At 46.6% G+C, this 24,459-nt stretch overlaps 7 non-coding genes and 44 pseudogenes across 7 annotated transcripts; 49 read left to right on the top strand and 2 right to left on the bottom strand.

The window, feature by feature from the left end:
* Nucleotides 1-195: 195 nt before the first annotated feature.
* Nucleotides 196-313, bottom strand: LOC148258719 (5S ribosomal RNA; annotated as a pseudogene).
* Nucleotides 314-522: 209 nt separating this feature from the next.
* On the bottom strand, nt 523-641 carry LOC148258720 (5S ribosomal RNA; annotated as a pseudogene).
* Nucleotides 642-906: 265 nt separating this feature from the next.
* On the top strand, nt 907-1,025 carry LOC148258721 (5S ribosomal RNA; annotated as a pseudogene).
* Nucleotides 1,026-1,229: 204 nt separating this feature from the next.
* Nucleotides 1,230-1,348, top strand: LOC148258722 (5S ribosomal RNA; annotated as a pseudogene).
* A 209-nt stretch (nt 1,349-1,557) lies between these two features.
* Nucleotides 1,558-1,676, top strand: LOC148258723 (5S ribosomal RNA; annotated as a pseudogene).
* A 209-nt stretch (nt 1,677-1,885) lies between these two features.
* LOC148258724 (5S ribosomal RNA) lies at nt 1,886-2,004 on the top strand. Its single transcript, XR_015821089.1, has one exon. It is a non-coding gene; the product is annotated as a 5S ribosomal RNA (ribosomal RNA).
* A 206-nt stretch (nt 2,005-2,210) lies between these two features.
* On the top strand, nt 2,211-2,329 carry LOC148258725 (5S ribosomal RNA; annotated as a pseudogene).
* A 209-nt stretch (nt 2,330-2,538) lies between these two features.
* On the top strand, nt 2,539-2,657 carry LOC148258726 (5S ribosomal RNA). The gene has a single exon (XR_015820670.1). It is a non-coding gene; the product is annotated as a 5S ribosomal RNA (ribosomal RNA).
* A 207-nt stretch (nt 2,658-2,864) lies between these two features.
* LOC148258727 (5S ribosomal RNA) lies at nt 2,865-2,983 on the top strand (annotated as a pseudogene).
* Nucleotides 2,984-3,192: 209 nt separating this feature from the next.
* LOC148258728 (5S ribosomal RNA) lies at nt 3,193-3,311 on the top strand (annotated as a pseudogene).
* Nucleotides 3,312-3,517: 206 nt separating this feature from the next.
* On the top strand, nt 3,518-3,636 carry LOC148258729 (5S ribosomal RNA; annotated as a pseudogene).
* A 209-nt stretch (nt 3,637-3,845) lies between these two features.
* On the top strand, nt 3,846-3,962 carry LOC148258730 (5S ribosomal RNA; annotated as a pseudogene).
* Nucleotides 3,963-4,168: 206 nt separating this feature from the next.
* Nucleotides 4,169-4,287, top strand: LOC148258731 (5S ribosomal RNA; annotated as a pseudogene).
* Nucleotides 4,288-4,496: 209 nt separating this feature from the next.
* LOC148258732 (5S ribosomal RNA) lies at nt 4,497-4,615 on the top strand (annotated as a pseudogene).
* A 207-nt stretch (nt 4,616-4,822) lies between these two features.
* Nucleotides 4,823-4,941, top strand: LOC148258733 (5S ribosomal RNA; annotated as a pseudogene).
* A 209-nt stretch (nt 4,942-5,150) lies between these two features.
* On the top strand, nt 5,151-5,269 carry LOC148258734 (5S ribosomal RNA; annotated as a pseudogene).
* Nucleotides 5,270-5,478: 209 nt separating this feature from the next.
* LOC148258735 (5S ribosomal RNA) lies at nt 5,479-5,597 on the top strand. Its single transcript, XR_015820682.1, has one exon. It is a non-coding gene; the product is annotated as a 5S ribosomal RNA (ribosomal RNA).
* A 206-nt stretch (nt 5,598-5,803) lies between these two features.
* On the top strand, nt 5,804-5,922 carry LOC148258736 (5S ribosomal RNA; annotated as a pseudogene).
* Nucleotides 5,923-6,131: 209 nt separating this feature from the next.
* On the top strand, nt 6,132-6,250 carry LOC148258737 (5S ribosomal RNA; annotated as a pseudogene).
* A 204-nt stretch (nt 6,251-6,454) lies between these two features.
* LOC148258738 (5S ribosomal RNA) lies at nt 6,455-6,573 on the top strand. Its single transcript, XR_015819929.1, has one exon. It is a non-coding gene; the product is annotated as a 5S ribosomal RNA (ribosomal RNA).
* Nucleotides 6,574-7,453: 880 nt separating this feature from the next.
* On the top strand, nt 7,454-7,572 carry LOC148258739 (5S ribosomal RNA; annotated as a pseudogene).
* Nucleotides 7,573-8,487: 915 nt separating this feature from the next.
* LOC148258740 (5S ribosomal RNA) lies at nt 8,488-8,606 on the top strand (annotated as a pseudogene).
* Nucleotides 8,607-8,811: 205 nt separating this feature from the next.
* On the top strand, nt 8,812-8,930 carry LOC148258741 (5S ribosomal RNA; annotated as a pseudogene).
* A 205-nt stretch (nt 8,931-9,135) lies between these two features.
* LOC148258742 (5S ribosomal RNA) lies at nt 9,136-9,254 on the top strand (annotated as a pseudogene).
* A 205-nt stretch (nt 9,255-9,459) lies between these two features.
* On the top strand, nt 9,460-9,578 carry LOC148258743 (5S ribosomal RNA; annotated as a pseudogene).
* Nucleotides 9,579-9,785: 207 nt separating this feature from the next.
* Nucleotides 9,786-9,903, top strand: LOC148258744 (5S ribosomal RNA; annotated as a pseudogene).
* A 204-nt stretch (nt 9,904-10,107) lies between these two features.
* On the top strand, nt 10,108-10,226 carry LOC148258745 (5S ribosomal RNA; annotated as a pseudogene).
* Nucleotides 10,227-10,431: 205 nt separating this feature from the next.
* On the top strand, nt 10,432-10,550 carry LOC148258746 (5S ribosomal RNA; annotated as a pseudogene).
* Nucleotides 10,551-11,109: 559 nt separating this feature from the next.
* On the top strand, nt 11,110-11,228 carry LOC148258747 (5S ribosomal RNA; annotated as a pseudogene).
* A 205-nt stretch (nt 11,229-11,433) lies between these two features.
* Nucleotides 11,434-11,552, top strand: LOC148258748 (5S ribosomal RNA). The gene has a single exon (XR_015821101.1). It is a non-coding gene; the product is annotated as a 5S ribosomal RNA (ribosomal RNA).
* Nucleotides 11,553-12,791: 1,239 nt separating this feature from the next.
* Nucleotides 12,792-12,910, top strand: LOC148258749 (5S ribosomal RNA; annotated as a pseudogene).
* Nucleotides 12,911-13,115: 205 nt separating this feature from the next.
* On the top strand, nt 13,116-13,234 carry LOC148258750 (5S ribosomal RNA; annotated as a pseudogene).
* Nucleotides 13,235-13,793: 559 nt separating this feature from the next.
* LOC148258751 (5S ribosomal RNA) lies at nt 13,794-13,911 on the top strand (annotated as a pseudogene).
* Nucleotides 13,912-14,116: 205 nt separating this feature from the next.
* Nucleotides 14,117-14,235, top strand: LOC148258752 (5S ribosomal RNA; annotated as a pseudogene).
* A 561-nt stretch (nt 14,236-14,796) lies between these two features.
* On the top strand, nt 14,797-14,915 carry LOC148258753 (5S ribosomal RNA; annotated as a pseudogene).
* Nucleotides 14,916-15,477: 562 nt separating this feature from the next.
* On the top strand, nt 15,478-15,596 carry LOC148258754 (5S ribosomal RNA; annotated as a pseudogene).
* Nucleotides 15,597-16,159: 563 nt separating this feature from the next.
* LOC148258755 (5S ribosomal RNA) lies at nt 16,160-16,278 on the top strand (annotated as a pseudogene).
* Nucleotides 16,279-16,839: 561 nt separating this feature from the next.
* On the top strand, nt 16,840-16,958 carry LOC148258756 (5S ribosomal RNA; annotated as a pseudogene).
* A 561-nt stretch (nt 16,959-17,519) lies between these two features.
* On the top strand, nt 17,520-17,637 carry LOC148258757 (5S ribosomal RNA; annotated as a pseudogene).
* Nucleotides 17,638-17,841: 204 nt separating this feature from the next.
* On the top strand, nt 17,842-17,960 carry LOC148258758 (5S ribosomal RNA; annotated as a pseudogene).
* Nucleotides 17,961-18,166: 206 nt separating this feature from the next.
* Nucleotides 18,167-18,285, top strand: LOC148258759 (5S ribosomal RNA; annotated as a pseudogene).
* A 558-nt stretch (nt 18,286-18,843) lies between these two features.
* On the top strand, nt 18,844-18,961 carry LOC148258760 (5S ribosomal RNA; annotated as a pseudogene).
* A 204-nt stretch (nt 18,962-19,165) lies between these two features.
* On the top strand, nt 19,166-19,284 carry LOC148258761 (5S ribosomal RNA; annotated as a pseudogene).
* Nucleotides 19,285-19,493: 209 nt separating this feature from the next.
* On the top strand, nt 19,494-19,612 carry LOC148258762 (5S ribosomal RNA; annotated as a pseudogene).
* Nucleotides 19,613-20,854: 1,242 nt separating this feature from the next.
* On the top strand, nt 20,855-20,973 carry LOC148258763 (5S ribosomal RNA; annotated as a pseudogene).
* Nucleotides 20,974-21,888: 915 nt separating this feature from the next.
* Nucleotides 21,889-22,007, top strand: LOC148258764 (5S ribosomal RNA; annotated as a pseudogene).
* A 205-nt stretch (nt 22,008-22,212) lies between these two features.
* On the top strand, nt 22,213-22,331 carry LOC148258765 (5S ribosomal RNA; annotated as a pseudogene).
* A 204-nt stretch (nt 22,332-22,535) lies between these two features.
* Nucleotides 22,536-22,654, top strand: LOC148258766 (5S ribosomal RNA). Its single transcript, XR_015820883.1, has one exon. It is a non-coding gene; the product is annotated as a 5S ribosomal RNA (ribosomal RNA).
* Nucleotides 22,655-23,182: 528 nt separating this feature from the next.
* On the top strand, nt 23,183-23,301 carry LOC148258767 (5S ribosomal RNA; annotated as a pseudogene).
* Nucleotides 23,302-23,506: 205 nt separating this feature from the next.
* Nucleotides 23,507-23,625, top strand: LOC148258768 (5S ribosomal RNA). Its single transcript, XR_015820002.1, has one exon. It is a non-coding gene; the product is annotated as a 5S ribosomal RNA (ribosomal RNA).
* Nucleotides 23,626-24,186: 561 nt separating this feature from the next.
* Nucleotides 24,187-24,304, top strand: LOC148258769 (5S ribosomal RNA; annotated as a pseudogene).
* Nucleotides 24,305-24,459: the final 155 nt, after the last annotated feature.

Genomic DNA, 24,459 nt, shown 5'->3' on the forward strand with positions numbered 1-24,459 from the left:
CGTGCTGAAAATACATACACTCCTTCTTCCCTCCCCCCCTCCCATCATTTGTTTCCTTGTGCATTCACACTACACCTCTCCTTCTCGTTCTAATATCGATTAAAATGCCCCTGATTCTTGACTCACATTTGCGTATAAACCAGTGGACCATAGTTCCAGTCGCGCGTAACGTCGAACGACCCATCTGAAAAAAAATTGTTGCGACACGAGGATTTCCCAAGAGGTCACCCATCCGAGTACTACTCACGCCCAAGCACACTTAACTGCAGAGTTCTGATGGGATCCAGTGCATCAGTGCTGGTATGATGCCACTCGTTTAATTCGGCGCTGCAAATACATAAAGTCCTTCTCCTTTCTTCCCCCTCCCGTCATTTGTTTTCTTGTGCGTGCGCACTGTACCTCTCGTTCTCGTTCAAATATCAAGTAAAATGCCACGGCGCCGTGACTCACATTTGCGAATAAATCTGCGGACCATAATTAAAGTCGCGCGTAACGTCGAACGGCACATCTGAAAAAAAAAAATTGGTGCAACACGAGAACTTCCCAGGAGGTAACCCATCATTGTACTACTTTCGCCAAAGCACACATAACTGCGGAGTTCTGATGGGATCCGGTGCATTTGTGCTTGTGTGACCGCACATGTTTAATTTCGTGCTGAAAATACATACACTCCTTCTTCCCTCCCCCCTCCCATCATTTGTTTCTTTGTGCGTTCACACTGCACCTCTACTTCTCGTTCTAATATCGATTAAAATGCCCCTGATTCTTGACTCACATTTGCGTATAAACCAGCGGACTATAGTTCCAGTCGAGCGTAACGTCGAACGACCCATCTGAAAAAAAATTATTGCCATACGAGGAGTTCCCAAGAGGTCACCCATCCGAGTACTACTCTCGCCCAAGCACACTTACGATCTTACCAGCACTAATGAACCGTATCCCATCAGAACTCCGCAGTTAAGTGTGCTTGGGCGAGAGTAGTACTCGGATGGGTGACCTCCTGGGAAGTCCTCGTGTCGCACTAATTTTTTTTTCAGACGGGTCGTTCAACGTTACGCGCGACTGGAACTAGGTCACTGGTTTATACGCAAATGTGAGTCAAGAAGCAGGGGCATTTTAATCGATATTAGAACGAGAAGGATGGATGCAGAGTGCACGCACAAGGAAACAAATGACGGGAGGAGGAAGAAAGGGGAATGAGTTTATGTATTTGCAGCGCGAAATTTAACAGGTGCGATCATACCAGCACAAATGCACCGGATCCCATCAGAACTCCGCAGTTAAGTGTGCTTTGGTGAAAGTAGTACAATGATGGGTTACCTCGTGGGAAGTTCTCGTGTTGCACCCATTTTCTTTTTTTCAGATGTGCCGTTCGACGTTACGCGCGACTTTAATTATGGTCCGCAGATTTATTCGCAAATGTGAGTCACAGCGCCGTGGCATTGTACTTGATATTTGAACGAGAACGAGAGGTGCAGTGCGCACGCACTTGGAAACAAGTGACGGGAGGGGGAAGGAAGGAGATAGAATTTATGTATTTGCAGCGCGAAATTAAACAGGTGCGATCATACCAGCACTAATGCACCAGATCCCATCAGAACTCCGCAGTTAAGTGTGCTTTGGTGAAAGTAGTACAATGATGGGTTACCTCGTGGGAAGTTCTCGTGTTGCACCCATTTTTTTTTTTTCAGATGTGTCGTTCGACGTTACGCGCGACTTTAATTATGGTTCGCAGATTTATTCGCAAATGTGAGTCACGGCGCCGTGTCATTGTACTTGATATTTGAACGAGAACGAGAGGTGCAGTGCGCACGCACTTGGAAACAAGTGACGGGAGGGGGAAGGAAGGAGATAGAATTTATGTATTTGCAGCGCAAAATTAAACAGGTGCGATCATACCAGCACTAATGCACCGGATCCCATCAGAACTCCGCAGTCAAGTGTGCTTGGGCGAGAGTAGTACTCGGATGGGTGACCTCCTGGGAAGTCCTCGTGTCGCACTAATTTTTTTTTCAGACGGGTCGTTCGACGTTACGCGCGACTGGAACTAGGGTCCACTGGTTTATACGCAAATGTGAGTCAAGAAGCAAGGGCATTTTAATCGATATTAGAACGAGAAGGATGGATGCAGAGTGCACGATCAAGGAAACAAATGACGGGAGGAGGAAGAAAGGGGAATGAGTTTATGTATTTGCAGCGCAAAATTTAACAGGTGCGATCATACCAGCACAAATGCACCGGATCCCATCAGAACTCCGCAGTTAAGTGTGCTTTGGTGAAAGTAGTACAATGATGGGTTACCTCGTGGGAAGTTCTCGTGTTGCACCCATTTTCTTTTTTTCAGATGTGCCGTTCGACGTTACGCGCGACTTTAATTATGGTCCGCAGATTTATTCGCAAATGTGAGTCACGGCGCCGTGGCGTTGTACTTGATATTTGAACGAGAACGAGAGGTGCAGTGCGCACGCACTTGGAAACAAGTGACGCGAGGGGGGAGGAAGGAGATAGAATTGATGTACTTGCAGCGCGAAATTAAACAGGTGCGATCATACCAGCACTAATGCACCGGATCCCATCAGAACTCCGCAGTTAAGTGTGCTTGGGCGAGAGTAGTACTCGGATGGGTGACCTCCTGGGAAGTCCTCGTGTCGCACTAATTTTTTTTTTCAGACGGGTCGTTCGACGTTACGCGCGACTGGAACTAGGGTCCACTGGTTTATACGCAAATGTGAGTCAAGAAGCAAGGGCATTTTAATCGATATTAGAACGAGAATGATGGATGCAGAGTGCACGCACAAGGAAACAAATGACGGGAGGAGGAAGAAAGGGGAATGAGTTTATGTATTTGCAGCGCAAAATTTAACAGGTGCGATCATACCAGCACTAATGCACCGGATCCCATCAGAACTCCGCAGTTAAGTGTGCTTTGGTGAAAGTAGTACAATGATGGGTTACCTCGTGGGAAGTTCTCGCGTTGCACCCATTTTCTTTTTTTCAGATGTGCCGTTCGACGTTACGCGCGACTTTAATTATGGTCCGCAGATTTATTCGCAAATGTGAGTCACGGCGCCGTGGCATTGTACTTGATATTTGAACGAGAACGAGAGGTGCAGTGCGCACGCACTTGGAAACAAGTGACGGGAGGGGGGAGGAAGGAGATAGAATTGATGTACTTGCAGCGCGAAATTAAACAGATGCGATCATACCAGCACTAATGCAATGGATCCCATCAGAACTCCGCAGTTTAGTGTGCTTGGGCGAGAGTAGTACTCGGATGGGTGACCTCCTGGGAAGTCCTCGTGTCGCACTAATTTTTTTTTCAGACGGGTCGTTCGACGTTACGCGCGACTGGAACTAGGGTCCACTAGTTTATACGCAAATGTGAGTCAAGAAGCAAGGGCATTTTAATCGATATTAGAACGAGAAGGATGGATGCAGAGTGCACGCACAAGGAAACAAATGACGGGAGGAGGAAGAAAGGGGAATGAGTTTATGTATTAGCAGCGCAAAATTTAACTGGTGCGATCATACCAGCACAAATGCACCGGATCCCATCAGAACTCCGCAGTTAAGTGTGCTTTGGTGAAAGTAGTACAATGATGGGTTACCTCGTGGGAAGTTCTCGTGTTGGACCCATTTTCTTTTTTTCAGATGTGCCGTTCGACGTTACGCGCGACTTTAATTATGGTCCGCAGATTTATTCGCAAATGTGAGTCACGGCGCCGTCGCATTGTACTTGATATTTGAACGAGAACGAGAGGTGCAGTGCGCACGCACTTGGAAACAAGTGACGGGAGGGGGGAGGAAGGAGATAGAATTTATGAATTTGCAGCGCAAAATTAAACAGGTGCGATCATACCAGCATTAATGCACCGGATCCCATCAGAACTCCAGTTAAGTGTGCTTGGGCGAGAGTAGTACTCGGATGGGTGACCTCCTGGGAAGTCCTCGTGTCGCACTAATTTTTTTTTCAGACGGGTCGTTCGACGTTACGCGCGACTGGAACTAGGGTCCACTGGTTTATACGCAAATGTGAGTCAAGAAGCAGGGACATTTTAATCGATATTAGAACGAGAAGGATGGATGCAGAGTGCACGCACAAGGAAACTAATGACGGGAGGAGGAAGAAAGGGGAATGAGTTTATGTATTTGCAGCGCAAAATTTAACAGGTGCGATCATTCCAGCACAAATGCACCGGATCCCATCAGAACTCCGCAGTTAAGTGTGCTTTGGTGAAAGTAGTACAATGATGGGTTACCTCGTGGGAAGTTCTCGTGTTGCACCCATTTTCTTTTTTTCAGATGTGCCGTTCGACGTTACGCGCGACTTTAATTATGGTCCGCAGATTTATTCGCAAATGTGAGTGACGGCGCCGTGGCATTGTACTTGATATTTGAACGATAACGAGAGGTGCAGTGCGCACGCACTTGGAAACAAGTGACGGGAGGGGGAAGGAAGGAGATAGAATTGATGTATATGCAGCGCGAAATTAAACAGGTGCGATCATACCAGCACTAATGCACTGGATCCCATCAGAACTCCGCAGTTAAGTGCGCTTGGGTGAGAGTAGTACTCGGATGGGTGACCTCCTGGGAAGTCCTCGTGTCGCACTAATTTTTTTTTTCAGACGGGACGTTCGACGTTACGCGCGACTTGAACTAGGGTCCACTGGTTTATACGCAAATGTGAGTCAAGAAGCAGGGGCATTTTAATCGATATTAGAACGAGAAGGATGGATGCAGAGTGCACGCACAAGGAAACAAATGACGGGAGGAGGAAGAAAGGGGAATGAGTTTATGTATTTGCAGCTCAAAATTTAACAGGTGCGATCATACCATCACAAATGCACTGGATCCCATCAGAACTACGCAGTTAAGTGTGCTTTGGTGAAAGTAGTACAATGATGGGTTACCTCGTGGGAAGTTCTCGTGTTGCACCCATTTTCTTTTTTTCAGATGTGCCGTTCGACGTTACGCGCGACTTTAATTATGGTCCGCAGATTTATTCGCAAATGTGAGTCACGGCGCCGTGTCATTGTACTTGATATTTGAACGAGAACGAGAGGTGCAGTGCGCACGCACTTGGAAACAAGTGACGGGAGGGGGAAGGAAGGAGATAGAATTTATGTATTTGCAGCGCGAAATTAAACAGGTGCGATCATACCAGCACTAATGCACCAGATCCCATCAGAACTCCGCAGTTAAGTGTGCTTTGGTGAAAGTAGTACAATGATGGGTTACCTCGTGGGAAGTTCTCGTGTTGCACCCATTTTCTTTTTTTCAGATGTGTCGTTCGACGTTACGCGCGACTTTAATTATGGTTCGCAGATTTATTCGCAAATGTGAGTCACGGCGCCGTGTCATTGTACTTGATATTTGAACGAGAACGAGAGGTGCAGTGCGCACGCACTTGGAAACAAGTGACGGGAGGGGGAAGGAAGGAGATAGAATTTATGTATTTGCAGCGCAAAATTAAACAGGTGCGATCATACCAGCACTAATGCACCGGATCCCATCAGAACTCCGCAGTTAAGTGTGCTTGGGCGAGAGTAGTACTCGGATGGGTGACCTCCTGGGAAGTCCTCGTGTCGCACTAATTTTTTTTTCAGACGGGTCGTTCGACGTTACGCGCGACTGGAACTAGGGTCCACTGGTTTATACGCAAATGTGAGTCAAGAAGCAGGGGCATTTTAATCGATATTAGAACGAGAAGGATGGATGCAGAGTGCACGCACAAGGAAACAAATGACGGGAGGAGGAAGAAAGGGGAATGAGTTTATGTATTTGTAGCGCAAAAATTAACAGGTGCGATCATACCAGCACAAATGCACCGGATTCCATCAGAACTCTGCAGTTAAGTGTGCTTTGGTGAAAGTAGTACAATGATGGTTTACCTCGTGGGAAGTTCTCGTGTTGCACCCATTTTCTTTTTTTCAGATGTGCCGTTCGACGTTACGCGCGACTTTAATTATGGTCCGCAGATTTATTCGCAAATGTGAGTCACTGCGCCGTGGCATTGTACTTGATATTTGAACGAGAACGAGAGGTGCAGTGCGCACGCACTTGGAAACAAGTGACGGGAGGGGGGAGGAAGGAGATAGAATTTATGTATTTGCAGCGCGAAATTAAACAGGTGCGATCATACCAGCACTAATGCACTGGATCCCATCAGAACTCCGCAGTTAAGTGTGCTTGGGCGAGATTAGTACTCGGTTGGGTGACCTCCTGGAAAGTCCTCGTGTCGCACCAATTTTTTTTCAGACGGGTCGTTCGACGTTACGCGAGTCTGGAACTAGGGTCCGCTGGTTTATACGCAAATGTGAGTCAAGAAGCAGGGGCATTTTAATCGATATTAGAACGAGAAGGAGAGATGAAGTGTGAACGCACAAGGAAACAAATGACGGAGGGGGAAGAAAGGAGAAGGAGTGTATGTATTTGCATCGCAGAATTAAACAGGTGCGATCATACCAGCACTAAAGCCCCGGATCCCATCAGAACTCCGCAGTTAGGTGTGCTTGGGCGAGAGTAGTACTCGGATGGGTGACCACTTGGGAAGCCCTCGTGTTGCACCTTTTTTTTCTCGGATGGGTTGTTCGACATTATGCGCGAATGGAATTATAAACCGCTGGTTCATTTGCAAAGGTGAGTCACGGTGCCGGGGCATATTACGTGATATTAGAACGAGAAAGAGAGGTGCAGAGTGCACGCACAAGGAAACAAATGACGGGTGGGGGGATGGGAGGAGAAAGAGTGTATGTATTTGCAGTGCAGAATGAAGCATGAGGGATCATACCAGCACTAATGCAACGGATTCTATCAGAACTCCGCAGTTAAGGGTGCTTGGGCGAGAAAAGTACTCGGATGGTTGACCTCCTGCGAAGTCCTTATATTTCACCCATTTTCTTGTGAGGTCCTCGTGTTGCACCCATCTTTTTGCAGATGATTCTTTCGACGTTACGCGCGACTTGCTTTATGGTCCGCAGGTTTATTCGCAAATGTGAGTCACGGCGCCGTGGCATTTTACTTGATATTAGAACGAGTATGGGAGGTGCAGTGCGCACGCACAAGGAAATAAATGACGGGAGGAGGAAGAAAATAGGAGTGTATGTATTTGAAGCGCAAAATTAAACAAGTGGCATCATACCAGCACTAATGCACTTGATCCCATCAGAACTCTGTAGTTAAGCATGCTTGGGCGAGAGTAGTACTCGGATTGGTGACCTCTTGGGAAGTCCTCGTATCGTAATAATTTTTTTTCCGATGGGTCGTTCGACGTTACGCGGGACTGGAACTATGGTCCGCTGGTTTATACGCAAATGTGAGTCAAGAATCAGGGGCATTTTAATCAATATTCGAACGAGAAGGAGAGGTGCAGTGTGAACGCACAAGGAAACAAATGATGGGAGGGGGGGAGGGAAGAAGGAGTGTATGTATTTTCAGCACGAAATTAAACAGGTGCGGTCACACCAACACTAATGCACCGGATCCCATCAGAACTCCGCAGTTAAGTGTGCTTTGGCGAAAGTAGTACAATGATGGGTTACCTCCTGGGAAGTTCTCGTGTTGCACCCATTTTTTTTTTCAGATGTGCCGTTCGACGTTACGCACGACTTTAATTATGGTCTGCAGATTTATTCGCAAATGTGAGTCACGAGGCCGTGGCATTTTACTTGATATTTGAACGAGAACGAGAGGTGCAGTGCGCACGCACAAGGAAACAAATGACGAGAGGGGAAAGAAAGGAGATGGAATTTATGTATTTGCAGCGCGAAATTAAACTGGTGCGATCATACCAGCACTAATGCAACTGATTCTATCAGAACTACGTATGTAAGGGTGCTTGGGCGAGAGTAGTACTAGCATGGGTTACCTCATGCGAAGTCCTTATATTTCACCCATTTTCTTGTGAAGTCCTCTTGTTGCACCCATTTTTTTGTAGATGATTCTTTCGACGTTACGCGCGACTTGAATTATGGTCCTCAGGTTTATTCGCAAATGTGAGTAACGGCGCTGTAGCTATTTACTTGATATTAGAACGAGAACGGGAGGTGCAGTGCGCACGCACAAAGAAAGAAATGACGGGAGGGGGAAGAAAGGGGAAGGAGTTTATGTATTTGCAGCGCGAAATGAAATATGTGCGATCATACCAGCACTAATGCAACGAATTCTATCAGAACTCCGTAGGTAAGGGTGCTTGGGCGAGAGTAGTACTAGCATGGGTTACCTCCTGCAAAGTCCTTATATTTCACCCATTTTCTTATGAAGTCCTCGTGTTGCACCCATTTTTTTGCAGATGATTCTTTCGACGTTACGCGCGACTTGAATTATGGTCCTCAGGTTTATTCGCAAATGTGAGTCATGGCGCTGTAGCATTTTACTTGATATTAGAACGAGAACGGGAGGTGCAGTGCGCACGCATAAGGAAACAAATGACGGGAGGGGGAAGAAAGGGGAATGAGTTTATGTATTTTCAGCGCGAAATTAAACAGGTGCGATTATACCAGCATTAATTCACCGGATCCCATCAGAACTCCACAGTGAAGTGTGCTTGGGAGAGATTAGTACTCGGATGGGTGACCTCTTGGGAAGTCGTCGTGTCGCACCAATTTTTTTTCAGAGGGGTCGTTCGAGGTTACGCGCGTCTGGAACTAGGGTCCGCTGGTTTATACGCAAATGTGAGTCAAGAAGCAGGGGCATTTTAATCGATATTATAACGAGAATGAGAGGTGAAGTGTGAACGCACAAGGAAACAATTAACAGGAGGGGGAAGAAAGGAGAAGGAGTGTATGTATTCGCAGCGCGAAATTAAATAGGTGCGATCATACCAGCACTAAAGCCTCGGATCCCATCAGAACTCCGCAGTTAGGTGTGCTTGGGCGAGAGTAGTACTCGGATGGGTGACCACTTGGGAAGCCCTCATGTTGCACCTATTTTTTTTCGGATGGGTTGTTCGACGTTACGCGCGAATGGAATTATAAATCGCTGGTTCATTTGCAAAGGTGAGTCACGGTGCCAGGGCATATTACTTGATATTAGAACGAGAAAGAGAGATGCAGAGTTCACGCACAAGGAATCAAATGACGGGAGGGGGAAGAAAGGAGAAGGAGTTTATGTATTTGCAGTGCGAAATTAATCAGGTGTGATCATACCAGCACTAATGCAACAGATCCCATCATAATTCCGCAGTTAAGTGTGCTTGGGCGAGAGTAGCACTCAGATGGGTGACCACTTGGGAAGTCCTCGTGTTGCACCCATTTTTTTGCAGATGATTCTTTCGACGTTACGCGCGACTTGAATTATGGTCCTCAGGTTTATTCGCAAATGTGAGTCACGGCGCTGTAGCATTTTACTTGATATTAGAACGAGAACGGGAGTTGCAGTGCGCACGCACAAGGAAACAAATGACGGGAGGGGGAAGAAAGGGGAATGAGTTTATGTATTTGCAGCGCAAAATTAAACAAGTGCAATCATACCAGCACTAATGCACCGGATCCCTTCAGAACTCCGCAGTGAAGTGTGCTTGGGCGAGATTAGTACTCGGATGGGTGACCTCCTGGGAAGTCCTCGTGTCGCACTAATTTTTTTTTTCAGACGGAAAATTCGACGTTACGCGCTACTGGAACTAGGGTCCACTGGTTTATACGCAAATGTGAGTCAAGAAGTAGGGGCATTTTAATCGATATTAGAACAAGAACGAGAGGTGCAGTGCGCAGGCACAAGGAAAGAAATGACGGGAGGGGGAAGAAAGGAGAAGGAGTTTATGTATTTGCAGCGCGAAATTAAACAGGTTCGATCATACAAGTACTAATGCACCGAATCCCATCAGAACTCTGCAGTTAAGTGTGCTTTGGCGAGAGTAGTACTCGGATGGGTGACCACCTGGGAAGCCCTCTGTTGCACCTATTTTTTTTGGATGGGTTGTTCGACGTTACGCGCGAATGGAATTATAAACCGCTGGTTCATTTGCAAAGGTGAGTCACGGTGCCAGGGCATATTACTTTTTATTAAAACGAGAAACAGAGATGCAGAGTGCACGCACAAGGAATCAAATGACGGGAGGGAGAATAAAGGAGACGGAGTTTATGTATTTGCAGCGCGAAATTAATCAGGTGCGATCATACCAGCACTAATGCAACAGATCCCATCATAACTCTGCAGTTAAGTGTGCTTGGTCGAGAGTAGTACTCAGATGGGTGACCACTTGGGAAGTCCTCGTGTTGCGCCCATTTTTTTGCAGATGATTCTTTCGACGTTACGCGCGACTTGAATTATGGTCCTCAGGTTTATTCGCAAATGTGAGTCACGGCGCTGTAGCATTTTACTTGATATTAGAACGAGAACGGGAGGTGCAGTGCGCACGCACAAGGAAACAAATGACGGGAGGGGGAAGAAAGGGGAATGAGTTTATGTATTTACAACGCAAAATTAAACAGGTGCGATCATACCAGCATTAATGCACCGGATCCCATCAGAACTCCGCAGTGAAGTGTGCTTGGGCGAGATTAGTACTCGGATTGGTGACCTCCTGGGAAGTCCTTGTGTTGCACCAATTTTTTTTCAGATTGGTCGTTCGACGTTACGTGCGACTGGAACTATGATCCGCTAGTTTATACGCAAATGTGAGTCAAGAAGCAGGGGCATTTTAATCGATATTAGAACGAGAAGGAGAGATGCAGAGTGCACGCACAAGGAAACAATTGATGGGTGGGGGAGGGAAGGAGAAGGAGTGCATGTATTTTCAGCACGAAATGAAACAGGTGCGATCATACCAGCACTAATGCAACGGATTCTATCAGAACTCCGTAGGTAAGGGTGCTTGGGCGAGAGTAGTACTAGCATGGGTTACCTCCTGCGAAGTCTTTCTATTTTACCAATTTTCTTGTGAAGTCCTCGTGTTGCACCCATTTTTTTGCAGATGATTCTTTCGACGTTACGCGCGACTTGAATTATGGTCCTCAGGTTTATTCGCAAATGTGAGTGATGGCGCTGTAGCATTTTACTTAATATTAGAACGAGAACGGGAGGTGCAGTGCGCACGCACAAGGAAACAAATAACGGGTGGGGGAAGAAAGGGGAATGAGTTTATGTATTTGCAGCGCGAAATTAAACAGGTGCGATCATACCAACACTAATGCACCAGATCCCATCAGAACTCCGCAGTTATGTGTGCTCGAGCGAGATTTGAACTCGGATGGGTGACCTCCTGGGAAGTCCTCGTGTCGCACTAATTATTTTTCAGACGGGTTGTTCGACGTTACGCGCGTTTGGAACTAGGGTCCGCTGGTTTATACGCAATTGTGAGTCAAGAAGCAGGGGCATTTTAATCGATATTAGAACGAGAATGAGAGGTGAAGTGTGAACGCACAAGGAAACAAATGACGGGCGGGGGAAGAAAGGAGAAGGAGTGTATGTATTTGCAGTGCGAAATTAAACAGGTGCGATCATACCAGCACTAAAGCTCCGGATCCCATCAGAACTCCGCAGTTAAATGTGCTTGGGCGAGAGTAGTACTCGGATGGGTGACCACTTGCGAAGCCCTCGTGTTGCACCTATTATTTTTCGGATGGATTGTTCGACGTTAAGTGCGAATGGAATTATAAACCGCTGGTTCATTTGCAAAGGTGAGTCACGGTGCCGGGGCATATTACTTGATATTAGAACGAGAAAGAGAGATGCAGAGTGCACGCACAAGGAAACAAATGACGGGAGGGGGGATGGGAGGAGAAAGAGTATATGTATTTGCAGTGCAGAATGAAACATGAGGGATCATACCAGCACTAGTGCAACGGATTCTATCAGAACTCCGCAGTTAAGGGTGCTTGGGCGAGAAAAGTACTCGGATGGGTGACCTCCTGCGAAGTCCTTATATTTCACCCATTTTCTTGGGAGGTCCTCGTGTTGCACCCATTTTTTTGCAGAAGATTCTTTCGACGTTACGCGCGACTTGATTTATCGTCCGCAAGTTTATTCGCAAATGTGAGTCACAGCGCCGTGGCATTTTACTTGATATTAGAACGAGTACGGGAGGTGCAGTGCGCACGCACAAGGAAACAAATGATGGGAGGAGGAAGAAAAGAGAAGGAGTAAATGTATTTGAAGCGCAAAATTAAACAAGTGGCATCATACAAGCACTAATGCACTGGATCCCATCAGAACCCTGCAGTTAAGTGTGCTTGGGCGAGAGTAGTACTCGGATGGGTGACCTCCTGGGAAGTCTTCGTGTCGCAATAATTTTTTTTTCAGACGGGTCGTTCGACGTTACGTGCGACTGGAACTCGTGTCCGCTGGTTTATACGCAAATGTGAGTCAAGAAGCAGGGGCATTTTAATCGATATTCGAACGAGAAGGAGAGGTGCAGTGTGAACGCACAAGGAAACAATTGATGGGAGAAGGAGGGAAGGAGAAGGAGTGTATGTATTTTCAGCACGAAATGAAACAGGTGCGATCAAACCAGCACAAATGTAACGGATTCTATCAGAACTCCGTAGGTAAGGATGCTTGGGCGAGAGTAGTACTAGCATGGGTTACATCCTGCGAAGTCCTTATATTTGACCCATTTTCTTGTGAAGTCCTCGTGTTGCACCCATTTTTTTGTAGATGATTCTTTCGACGTTACACGCGACTTGAATTATGGTCCTCAGGTTTATTCACAAATGTGAGTCACGGCGCTGTAGCATTTTACTTGATATTAGAACGAGAACGGGAGGTGCAGTGCGCACGCACAAGGAAATAAATGACGGGAGGGGGAAAAAAGGGGAATGAGTTTATGTATTAACAGTGCGAAATTAAACAGATGGGATCATACCAGCACTAATGCACCGGATCCCATCAGAACTCCGCAGTGAAGTGTGCTTGGGAGAGATTAGTACTCGGATGGGTGACCTCCTGGGAAGTCCTCATGTCGCACAAATTTCTTTTCAGATGGGTTGTTCGACGTTACGCGCGTCTGGAACTAGAGTCTGCTGGTTTATACGCAAATGTGAGTCATGAAGTAGGGGCATTTTAATCGATATTAGAACGAGAATGAGAGGTGAAGTGTGAACGCACAAGGAAACAAATGACGGGAGGGGGAAGAAAGGAGAAGGAGTGTATGTATTTGTAGCGCGAAACTAAACAGGTGCGATCTTACCAGCACTATAGCCCCGGATCCCATCAGAACTCCGCAGTTAAGTCTGCTGGGGCGAGAGTAGTACTCGGATGGGTGACCACTTGGGAAGCCCTCGTGTGGCACCTATTTTTTTTCGGATGGGTTTTTCGACGTTACGCGCGAATGGAATTATAAACCGCTGGTTCATTTGCAAAGGTGAGTCACGGTGCCGGGGCATTTTAATCGATATTAGAACGAGAATGAGAGTGAAGTGTGAACGCACAAGGAAACAAATGACGGGAGGGGGAAGAAAGGAGAAGGAGTGTATGTATTTGCAGCGCGAATTTAAACAGGTGCGATCTTACCAGTACTAATGCAACGGATTCTATCAGAACTCCGCAGTTAAGGGTGCTTGGGCGAGAAAAGTACTCGGATGGGTGACCTCCTGCGAAGTCCTTATATTTCGCCCATTTTCTTGGGAGATCCTCGTGTTGCACCCATCTTTTTGCAGATGATTCATTCGATGTTACGGGCGACTTGATTTATGGTCCGCAGGTTTATTCGCAAATGTGAGTCACGGCGCCGTGGCATTTTACTTGATATTAGAAAGAGTACGGGAGGTGCAGTGCGCACGCACAAGGAAACAAATGACGGGAGAAGGAAGAAAAGAGAAAGAGTGTATGTATTTGAAACGCAAAATTAAACAAGTGGCATCATACCCGCACTAATGCACTGGATCCCATCAGAACTCTGCAGTTAAGTGTGCTTGGGCGAGAGTAGTACTCGGATGGGTGACCTCTCGGGAAGTCCTCGTATCGCAACAATTTTTTTTTCAGATGGGTCGTTCGACGTTACGCTCGACTAGAACTATGGTCCGCTGGTTTATACGCAAATGTGAGTCAAGAATCAGGGGCATTTTAATCGATATTAGAACGAGAAGGAGAGGTGTAGTGTGAACACACAAGGAAAAAAATGATGGGAGGGGGGGAGGGAAGAAGGAGTGTATGTATTTTCAGCACGAAATTAAACATGTGCGGTCACACCAGCACAAATGCACCGGATCCCATCAGAACTCCGCAGTTATGTGTGCTTTGGCGAAAGTAGTACAATGATGGGTTACCTCCTGGGAAGTTCTCGTGTTGCACCCATTTTTTTTTTCAGATGTGCCGTTCGACGTTACGCGCCACTTTAATTATGGTCCGCAGATTTATTCGCAAATGTGAGTCACGGCGCCGTGGCATTTTACTTGATATTTGAACGAGAACGAGAGGTGCAGTGCGCACGCACAAGGAAACAAATGACGGGAGGGGGAAGAAAGGAGAAGGAGTGTATGTATTTGCAGCGCAAAATGAAACAGGTGCGATCATACCAGCACTAATGCAACGGATTCTATCGGAACTCCGTAGGTAAGGGTGCTTGGGCGAGAGTAGTACTAGCATGGGTTACCTCCTGCGAAGTCCTTATATTTCACCCATTTTCTTGTGAAGTCCTCGTGTTGCACCCATTTTTTTGCAAATGATTATTTTGACGTTACGCGCGACTTGAATTATGGTCCTCAGGTTTATTCGCAAATGTGAGTCACGGCGCCGTGGCATTTTACTTGATATTTGAACGAGAACGAGAGGTGCAGTGCGCACGCACAAGGAAACAAATTACGGGAGGGGGAAAAAAGGGGAAGGAATTTATGTATTTGCAGCGCAAAATTAAACAGGTGCGATCATACCAGCACTAATGCACCGGATCCCATCAGAATTCCGCAGTTAAGTGTTCTTGGGCGAGAGTAGTACTCGGATGGGTGACCTCTTGGGAAGTCCTCGTATCGCACTAATTTTTTTTTTAGACGGGTCGTTCGACGTTACGCGCGACTGGAACTAGGGTCCCCTGGTTCATACGCAAATGTGAGTCAAGAAGCAGGGGCATTTTAATCGATATTAGAACGAAATGGAGAGATGCAGAGTGCACGAACAAGGAAACAAATGACGGGAGGGGGGATGGAGGGAGAAAAAGTGTATGTATTTGCTGCGCAGAATGAAACATGAGCAATCATACCAGCACCAGTGCAACGGATTCTATCAGAACTTCGCAAGTTAAGGGTGCTTGGGCGAGAGTAGCACTAGGATGGGTGACCTCCTGCAAAGTCCTTATATTTCACCAATTTTCTTAGGATGTCCTGGTGTTGCACCCATTTTTTTGCAGATGATTCTTTCGACGATATGCGCGACTTGAATTATGGTCCTCAGGTTTATTCGCAAATGTGAGTCACGGCACCGTAGCATTTTACTTGATATTAGAACGAGCACGGGAGGTGCAGTGCGCACGCACAAGGAAACAAATGACGGGAGGGGGAAGAAAGGAGAAGGAGTTTATGTATTTGCAGCGCGGAATTAAACGGGTGCGATCATACCAGCACTAATGCACCGGATCCCATCAGAAGTCCGCAGTTAAGTGTGCTTGGGAGAGAGTAGTACTCGGATGGGTGACCTCTTAGAAAGTCCTCGTGTCACACCAATTTTTTTTCATACGGGTCGTTCGATGTTTAGCGCGACTGGAACTGGGGTCCGCTGGTTTATATGCAATTGTGAGTCAAGAAGCAGGGGCATTTTAATCGATATTAGAACTAGAAGGAGAGGTGCAGTGTGAACGCACAAGGAAACAATTGATGGGAGGGGGAGGGAAGGAGAAAGAGTGTATGTATTTTCAGCACGAAATGAAATAGGTGCGATCATACCAGCACTAATGCAACGGATTCTATCAGAACTTTGTAGGTAAGGGTGCTTGGGCGAGAGTAGTACTAGTATGGGTTACCTCCTGCGAAGTCCTTATATTTCACCCATTTTCTTGTGAAGTCCTCGTGTTGCACACATTTTCTTTTTTTTAGATGTGCCGTTCGAAGTTACGCGCGACTTTAATTACGGTATGCAGATTTATTCGCAAATGTGAGTAACGGCACCGTGGCATTTTACATGATATTTGAACGACAACGAGAGGTGCAGTGCGTACGCACAAGGAAACAAATGACGGGAGGGGGAAGAAATGAGAAGGAGTTTATGTATTTGCAGCGCGAAATTAAACAGGTGCGATCATACCAGTATTAATGCACCGGATCCCATCAGAATTCCGCAGTTAAGTGTGCTTGGGCGAGAGTAGTACTCGGATGGGTGACCTCTTGGGAAGTTCTTGTGTCGCACTAATTTTTTTTCAGACGGGTCGTTCGACTTTACGCGCGACTGGAACAAGGGTCTGCTGGTTTATACGCAAATGTGAGTCAAGAAGTAGGGGCATTTTAATCGATATTAGAACGAGAATGAGAGGTGCAGTGTGAACGCACAAGGAAACAAATGACGGGAGGGGGGATGGAGGGAGAAAAAGTGTATGTATTTGCAGCGTAGAATGAAACAGGTGCGATCATACCAGCACCAATGCAACGGATTCTATCAGAACTCCGCAAGTTAGGGGTGCTTGGGTGAGAGTAGTACTAGCATGGGTTACCTCCTACGAAGTCCTTATATTTCACCCATTTTCTTAGGAAGTCCTCGTGTTGCACCCATTTTTTTGCAGATGATTCTTTCGATGATATGCTCGACTTGAATTATGGTCATCAGGTTTATTCGTAAATGTGAGTCACGGCACCGTAGCATTTTACTTGATATTAGAACGAGCACGGGCGGTGCAGTGCGCACGCACAAGGAAACAAATGGCTGGAGGGGGAAGAAAGGAGAAGGAGTTTTTGTATTTGCAGCGCGGAATTAAACGGGTGCGATCATACCAGCACTAATGCACCGGATCCCATCAGAAGTCCGCAGTTAAGTGTGATTGGGAGAGAGTAGTACTCGGATGGGTGACCTCTTGGAAAGTCCTCGTGTCGCACCAATTTTTTTTCAGACGGGTCGTTAGACGTTACGCGCGAATAGAATTATAAACCGCTGGTTCATTTACAAAGATGAGTCACGGTGCCGGGGCATATTACTTGATATTAGAACGAGAAAGAGAAATGCAGAGTGCACGCACAAGAAAACAAATGACGGGATGGGGGATGGGAGGAGAAAGACTGTATGTTTTTGCAGTGCAGAATGAAACATGAGGGATCATACCAGCACTAATGCAACGGATTCTATCAGACCTCCGCAGCTAAGGGTGCTTGGGCGAGAAAAGTACTCGGATGGGTGACCTCCTGCGAAGTCCTTATATTTCACCCATTTTCTTAGGAGGTCCTCGTGTTGCACCCATCTTTTTGCAGATGATTCTTTCGACTTTACGCGCGACTTGATTTATGGTCCGCAGGTTTATTCGCAAATGTGAGTCACGGTGCCGTGGCATTTTACTTGATATTAGAAGGAGTACGGGAGGTGCAGTGCGCACGCACAACGAAACAAATGACGGGAGGAGGAAGAACAGAGAAGGAGTGTATGTATTTGAAGTGCAAAATTAAACAAGTGGCATCATGCCAGCACTAATGCACTGGATCCCATCAGAACTCTGCAGTTAAGTGTGCTTGGGCGAGAGTAGTACTCGGATGGGTGACCTCTTGGGAAGTCCTCGTATCGCAACAATTGTTTTTCCGATTGGTCGTTAGACGTTACGCGCGACTGGAACTATGGTCCGCTGGTTTATTCGCAAACGTGAGTTAAGAATCAGGGGCATTTTAATTGATATTCGAACGATAAGGAGAGGTGCAGTGTGAACGCACAAGGAAACAAATGATGGGAGGGGGGGAGGGAAGAAGGAGTGTATGTATTTTCAACACGAAATTAAACAGGTGCGGTCACACCAGCACTAATGCACCGGATCCCATCAGAACTCCGCAGTTAAGTGTGCTTTGGCCAAAGTAGTACAATGATGGGTTACCTCCTGAGAAGTTCTCGTGTTGCACCCATTTTCTTTTTTTCAGATGTGCCGTTCGACGTTACGCGCTACTTTAATTATGGTCCGCAGATTTATTCGCAAATGTGAGTCACGGCGCCGTGGCATTTTACTTGATATTTGAACAAGAACGAGAGGTGCAATGCGCACGCACAAGGAAACAAATGACGGGAGGGGGAAGAAAGGAGAAGTTTATGTATTTACAGCGCAAAATTAAACAGTTGCGACCATACCAGCACAAATGCACCGAATCCCATTAGAACTCAGCAGTTAAGTGTGCTTGGGCGAGAATAGTACTCGGATCGGTGACCACCTGGGAAGCCCTCGTGTTGCACCTATTTTTTTTCGGATGGGTTGTTCGACGTTACTCTCGAAGGGAATTATAAACCGCTGGTTCATTTGCAGAGGTGAGTCACGGTGGCGGGGCATATTACTTGATATTAGAACAAGAAAGAGAGATGCATAGTGCACGCACAAGGAAACAAATGACGGGAGGGGGGATGGGAGGAGAAAGAGTGTATGTATTTGCAGTGCAGAATGAAACATGAGGGATCATACCAGCACTAATGCAACAGATTCTATCAGAACTCCGCAGTTAAGGGTGCTTGGGCGAGAAAAGTACTCGGATGGGTGACGTCCTGCGAAGTCCTTATATTTCACCCATTTTCTTGGGAGCTACTCGTGTTGCACCCATCTTTTTGCAGATGATTCTTTCGACGTTATGCGGGACTTGATTTATGGTCCGCAGGTTTATTCGCAAATGTGAGTCACGGCGCCGTGGCATTTTACTTGATATTAGAACGAGTACGGGAGGTGCAGTCCGCACGCACAAGGAAACAAATGACGGGATGAGGAAGAAAAGAGGAGTGTATCTATTTGAAGCGCAAAATTAAACAAGTGGCATCATACCAGCGCTAATGCACTGGATCCCATCAGAACCCTGCAGTTAAGTGTGCTTGGGCGAGAGTAGTACTCGGATGGGTGACCTCTTGGGAAGTCCTCGTATCGCAACAATTTTTTTTCAGATGGGTCGTTCGACGTTACGCGTGATTGGAACTATGGTCCGCTCGTTTATACGCAAATGTTAGTCAATAATCAGGGGCATTTTAATCGATATTAGAACGAGATGGAGAGGTGCAGTGTGAACGCACAAGGAAACAAATGATGGGAGGGGGGGAGGGAAGAAGGAGTGCATGTATTTTCAGCACGAAATTAAACAGGTGCTGTCACACCAGCACAAATGCACTGGATCCCATCAGAACTCCGCAGTTAAGTGTGCTTTGGTGAAAGTAGTACAATGATGGGTTACCTCCTGGGAAGTTCTCGTGTCGCACCCATTTTTTTTTTTTCAGATGTGCCATTCGACGTTACGCGCGACTTTAATTATGGTCCGCAGATTTATTCGCAAATGTGAGTCACGGCGCCGTGGCATTTTACTTGATATTTGAACAAGAACGAGAGGTGCAGTGCGCACGCAAAAGGAAACAAATAACGGGAGGGGGAAGAAAGGAGAAGGAGTTTATGTATTTACAGCGCAAAATTATAGAGTTGCGACCATACCAGCACTAATGCACCGTATCCCATTAAAACTCCGCAGTTAAGTGTGCTTGGGCGAGAGTAGTACTCAGATGGGTGACCTCCTGGGAAGTCCTCCTGACGCACTATTTTTTTTTTCAGACGAGTCGTTCGACGTTACGCGCGACTGGAACTAGGGTCCACTGGTTTATACGCAAATGTGAGTCAAGAAGAAGGGGCATTTTAATCGATATTAGAACGAGAAGGAGAGATGCAGAGTGCACGCACAAGGAAACAAATGTCGGGAGGGGGGATGGAGGGAGAAAAAGTGTATGTATTTGTAGCGCAGAATGAAACATGAGCGATCATACCAGCGTAAATGCAATTGATTCTATCAGAACTCCGCAAGTTAAGGGTGGTTGGGCGAGAGTAGTACTAGGATGGGTGACCTCATGGGAAGTCCTCGTGTCGCACCAATTTTTTTTCAGACGGGTCGTTCGACGTTACGCGCGATTGGAACCGGGGTCCGCTTTTTTATACGCAAATGTGAGTCAAGAAGCAGGGGCATTTTAATCGATATTAGAACGAGAAGGAGAGGTGCAGTGTGAACGCACAAGGAAACAATTGATGGGAGGGGGAGGGAAGGAGAAGGAGTGTATGTATTTTCAGCACGAAATGAAACAGGTGCGATCATACCAGCACTAATGCAACGGATTCTATCAGAACTCCGTAGGTAAGGGTGCTTGGGCGAGAGTAGTACTAGCATGGGTTACCTCCTGCGAAGTCCTTATATTTCACCCATTTTCTTGTGAAGTCCTCGTGTTGCACCCATTTTTTTGCAGATGATTCTTTCGACGTTACGCTCGACTTGAATTATGGTCCTCAGGTTTATTCGCAAATGTGAGTCACGACGCTGTAGCATTTTACTTGATATTAGAACGAGAACGGGAGGTGCAGTGCGCACGCACAAGGAAACAAATAACGGGAGGGGGGATGGAGGGAGAAAAAGTGTATGTATTTGAAGCGCAGAATGAAACATGAGCAATCATACCAGCACCAATGCAACGGATTCTATCAGAACTCCGCAAGTTAAGGGTGCTTGGGCGAGAGTTGCACTAGGATGGGTGACCTCCTGCGAAGTCCTTATATTTCATCTATTTTCTTAGGAAGTTCTCGTGTTGCACCCATTTTTTTGCAGATGATTCTTTCGACGATACGCGTGACTTGAATTATTGTCCTCAAGTTTGTTCGCAAATGTGAGTCACGACACCGTAGCATTTTACTTGATATTAGAATTAGCACGGGAGGTGCAGTGCGCACGCACAAGGAAATAAATGACGGGAGGGGGATGAAAGGAAAAGGAGTTTATGTATTTACAGCGCTGAATTAAACGGGTGCGATCATACCAGCACTAATGCACCGGATCCTATCAGAACTCCGCAGTTAAGTGTGCTTGGGCGTGAGTAATACTTGGATAGGTGACCTCCTGGGAAGTCCTCGTGTCGCACCAATTTTTTTTCAGACAGGTCGTTCGACGTTACGCGCGACTGGAACTGGGGTCCGCTTGTTTATACGCAAATGTGAGTCAAGATGCAGGGACATTTTAATCGATATTAGAACGAGAAGGAGAGGTGCAGTGTGAACGCACAAGGAAACAATTGATGGGAGGGGGAGGGAAGGAGAAGGAGTGTATGTATTTTCAGCACGAAATGAAACAGGTGCGATCATACCAGCACTAATGCAACGGATTCTATCAGAACTCCGTAGGTAAGGGTGCTTGGGCGAGAGTAGTACTAGCATGGGTTACCTCCTGCGAAGTCCTTATATTTCACCCATTTTCTTGTGAAGTCCCCGTGTTGCACCCATTTTTTTGCAGATGATTCTTTCGACGTTACGCTCGACTTGAATTATGATCCTCAGGTTTATTCGCAAATGTGAGTCACGGCGCTGTAGCATTTTACTTGATATTAGAACGAGAACGGGAGGTGCAGTGCGCACGCACAAGGAAACAAATAACGGGAGGGGGGATGGAGGGAGAAAAAGTGTATGTATTTGAAGCGCAGAATGAAACATGAGCAATCATACCAGCACCAATGCAACGGATTCTATCAGAACTCCGCAAGTTAAGGGTGCTTGGGCGAGAGTAGCACTAGGATGGGTGACCTCCTGCGAAGTCCTTATATTTCATCCATTTTCTTAGGAAGTTCTCGTGTTGCACCCATTTTTTTGCAGATGATTCTTTCGACGATACGCGTGACTTGAATTATGGTCCTCAAGTTTGTTCGCAAATGTGAGTCACGACACCGTAGCATTTTACTTGATATTAGAATTAGCACGGGAGGTGCAGTGCGCACGCACAAGGAAACAAATGACGGGAGGGGGATGAAAGGAAAAGGAGTTTATGTATTTACAGCGCTGAATTAAACGGGTGCGATCATACCAGCACTAATGCACCGGATCCCATCAGAACTCCGTAGTTAAGTGTGCTTTGGCGAGAGTAGTACTCGGATGGGTGACCTTCTGGGAAGTCCTCGTGTCGTACCAATTTCTTTTCAGACGGGTTGTTCGACGTTACGCGCGACTGGAACTAGGGTCCGCTGGTTTATAGGCAAATGTGAGTCAAGAAGCAGGGGCATTTTAATCGATATTAGAATGAGAATGAGAGGTGAAGTGTGAACGCACAAGGAAACAAATGACTGGAGGGGGAAGAAAGGGGAAAGAGTTTATGTATTTGCAGCGCGAAATTAAACAGGTGCGATCATACCAGCACTAATGCACCGGATCCCATCAGAACTCCGCAGTGAAGTGTGATTGGGCAAGATTAGTACTCGGATGGGTGACCTCCTGGGAAGTCCTCGTGTCGCACCAATTTTTTTTCAGATGGGTCATTCGACGTTACACGCGTCTGGAACTAGGGTCCGCTGGTTTATACGCAAATGTGAGTCAAGAAGCAGAGGCATTTTAGTCGATATTAGAACGAGAATGAGAGGTGAAGTGTGAACGCACAAGGAAACAAATGACGGGAAGGGGAAGAAAGGAAATGAGTTTATGTATTTGCAGCGTTGAATTAAACGGGTGCGATCATACCAGCACTAATGCACCGGATCCCATCAGAACTCCGCAGTTAAGTGTGCTTGGGCGAGAGTAGTACTCGGATGGGAGACCTCTTGGGAAGTCCTCGTGTCGCACCAATTTTTTTTCAGACGGGTCGTTCGACGTTACGCGCGACTGGAACTAGGGTCCGCTGGTTTATACGCAAATGTGAGTCAAGAAGCAGGGGCATTTTAATCGATATTAGAACGAGAAGAAGAGGTGCAGTGTGAACGCACAAGGAAACAATTGATGGGAGGGGGAGGGAAGGAGAAGGAATGTATGTATTTGCAATGCGAAATTAATCAGGTGCGATCATACCTGCACTAATGCAACAGATCCCATCATGACTCCGCAGTTTAGTGTGCTTGGGCGAGAGTGGTACTCGGATAGGTGGCCACTTGTTAAGTCCTCGTGCTGCACCCATTTTTTGCAGATGATTCTTTCGACGTTACGTGCGACTTGAATTATGGTTCTCAGGTTTATTCGCAAATGTGAGTCACGGCGCTGTAGCATTTTACTTGATATTAGAACGAGAAGGAGAGGTGCAGAGCGCATGCACAAGGAAACAAATGACGGGAGGGGGAAGAAAGGGGAATGAGTTTATGTATTTGCAGCGCAAAATTAAAGAGGTACGATCATACCAGCACTAATGCACCGGATCCCATCAGAACTCCGCAGTGAAGTGTGATTGGGCGAGATTAGCACTCGGATGGGTGACCTCCTGGGAAGTCCTCGTGTCGCATTAATTTTTTTTCAAACGGGTCGTTCGACGTTACGCGCGTCTGGAACTAGGGTCCGCTGGTTTATACGCAAATGTGAGTCAAGAAGCAGGGGCATTTTAATTGATATTAGAACGAGAATGAGAGGTGAAGTGTGAACGCACAAGGAAACAAATGACGGGAGGGGGAAGAAAGGAGAAGGAGTGTATGTATTTGCAGCGCGAAATTAAACAGGTGCGATCATACCAGTACTAAAGCTACGGATCCCATCAGATCTCCGCAGTTAAGTGTGCTTGGGCGAGGGTAGTACTCGGATGGGTGACCACTTGGGAAGCCCTCGTGTTGCACCTATTTTTTTTCGGATGGGTTGTTCGACGTTACAAGGAAATGGAATTATAAACCGCTGGTTCATTTGCAAAGGTGAGTCACGGTGCCGGGTCATATAACTTGATATTAGAACGAGAAAGAGAGATGCAGAGTGCACACACAAGGAAACAAATGACGGAAGGGGGGATTGAAGGAGAAAAAGTGTATGTATTTGCATTGCAGAATGAAACATGAGGGATCATACCAGCACTAATGCAACGGATTCTATCAGAACTCCGCAGTTAAGGGTGCTTGGGCGAGAAAAGTACTCGAACGGGTGACCTCCTGCGAAGTCCTTATATTTCACCCATTTTTTTGGGAGGTCCTCGTGTTGCACCCGTCTTTTTGCAGATGATTCTTTCGACGTTACGCGCGACTTGATTTATGGTCCGTAGGTTTATTCACAAATGTGAGTCACAGCGCCGTGGCATTTTACTTGATATTAGAACGAGTACGGGAGGTGCAGTGCGCACGCACAAGGAAACAAATGACGGGATGAGGAAGAAAAGAGAAGGAGTGTATGTATTTGAAGCGCAAAATTAAACAAGTGGCATCATACCAGCACTAATGCACTGGATCCCATCAGAACTCTGCAGTTAAGTGTGCTTGGGAGAGAATAGTACTCGTATGGGAGACCTCTTGGGAAGTCCTCGTATCGCAACAATTTTTTTTTAGATGGGTCGTTCGACGTTACGCGCGACTGGAACTATGGTCCGCTTGTTTAAACGCAAATGTAAGTCAAGAATCATGGGCATTTTAATCGATATTAGAACGAGAAGGAGAGGTGCAGTGTGAACGCACAAGGAAATAAATGACGTG

Source organism: Carica papaya, chromosome 5 (assembly GCF_054855325.1).
Source record: "Carica papaya isolate Zhongbai chromosome 5, ASM5485532v1, whole genome shotgun sequence".
Taxonomy (NCBI): Eukaryota; Viridiplantae; Streptophyta; class Magnoliopsida; order Brassicales; family Caricaceae; genus Carica; species Carica papaya.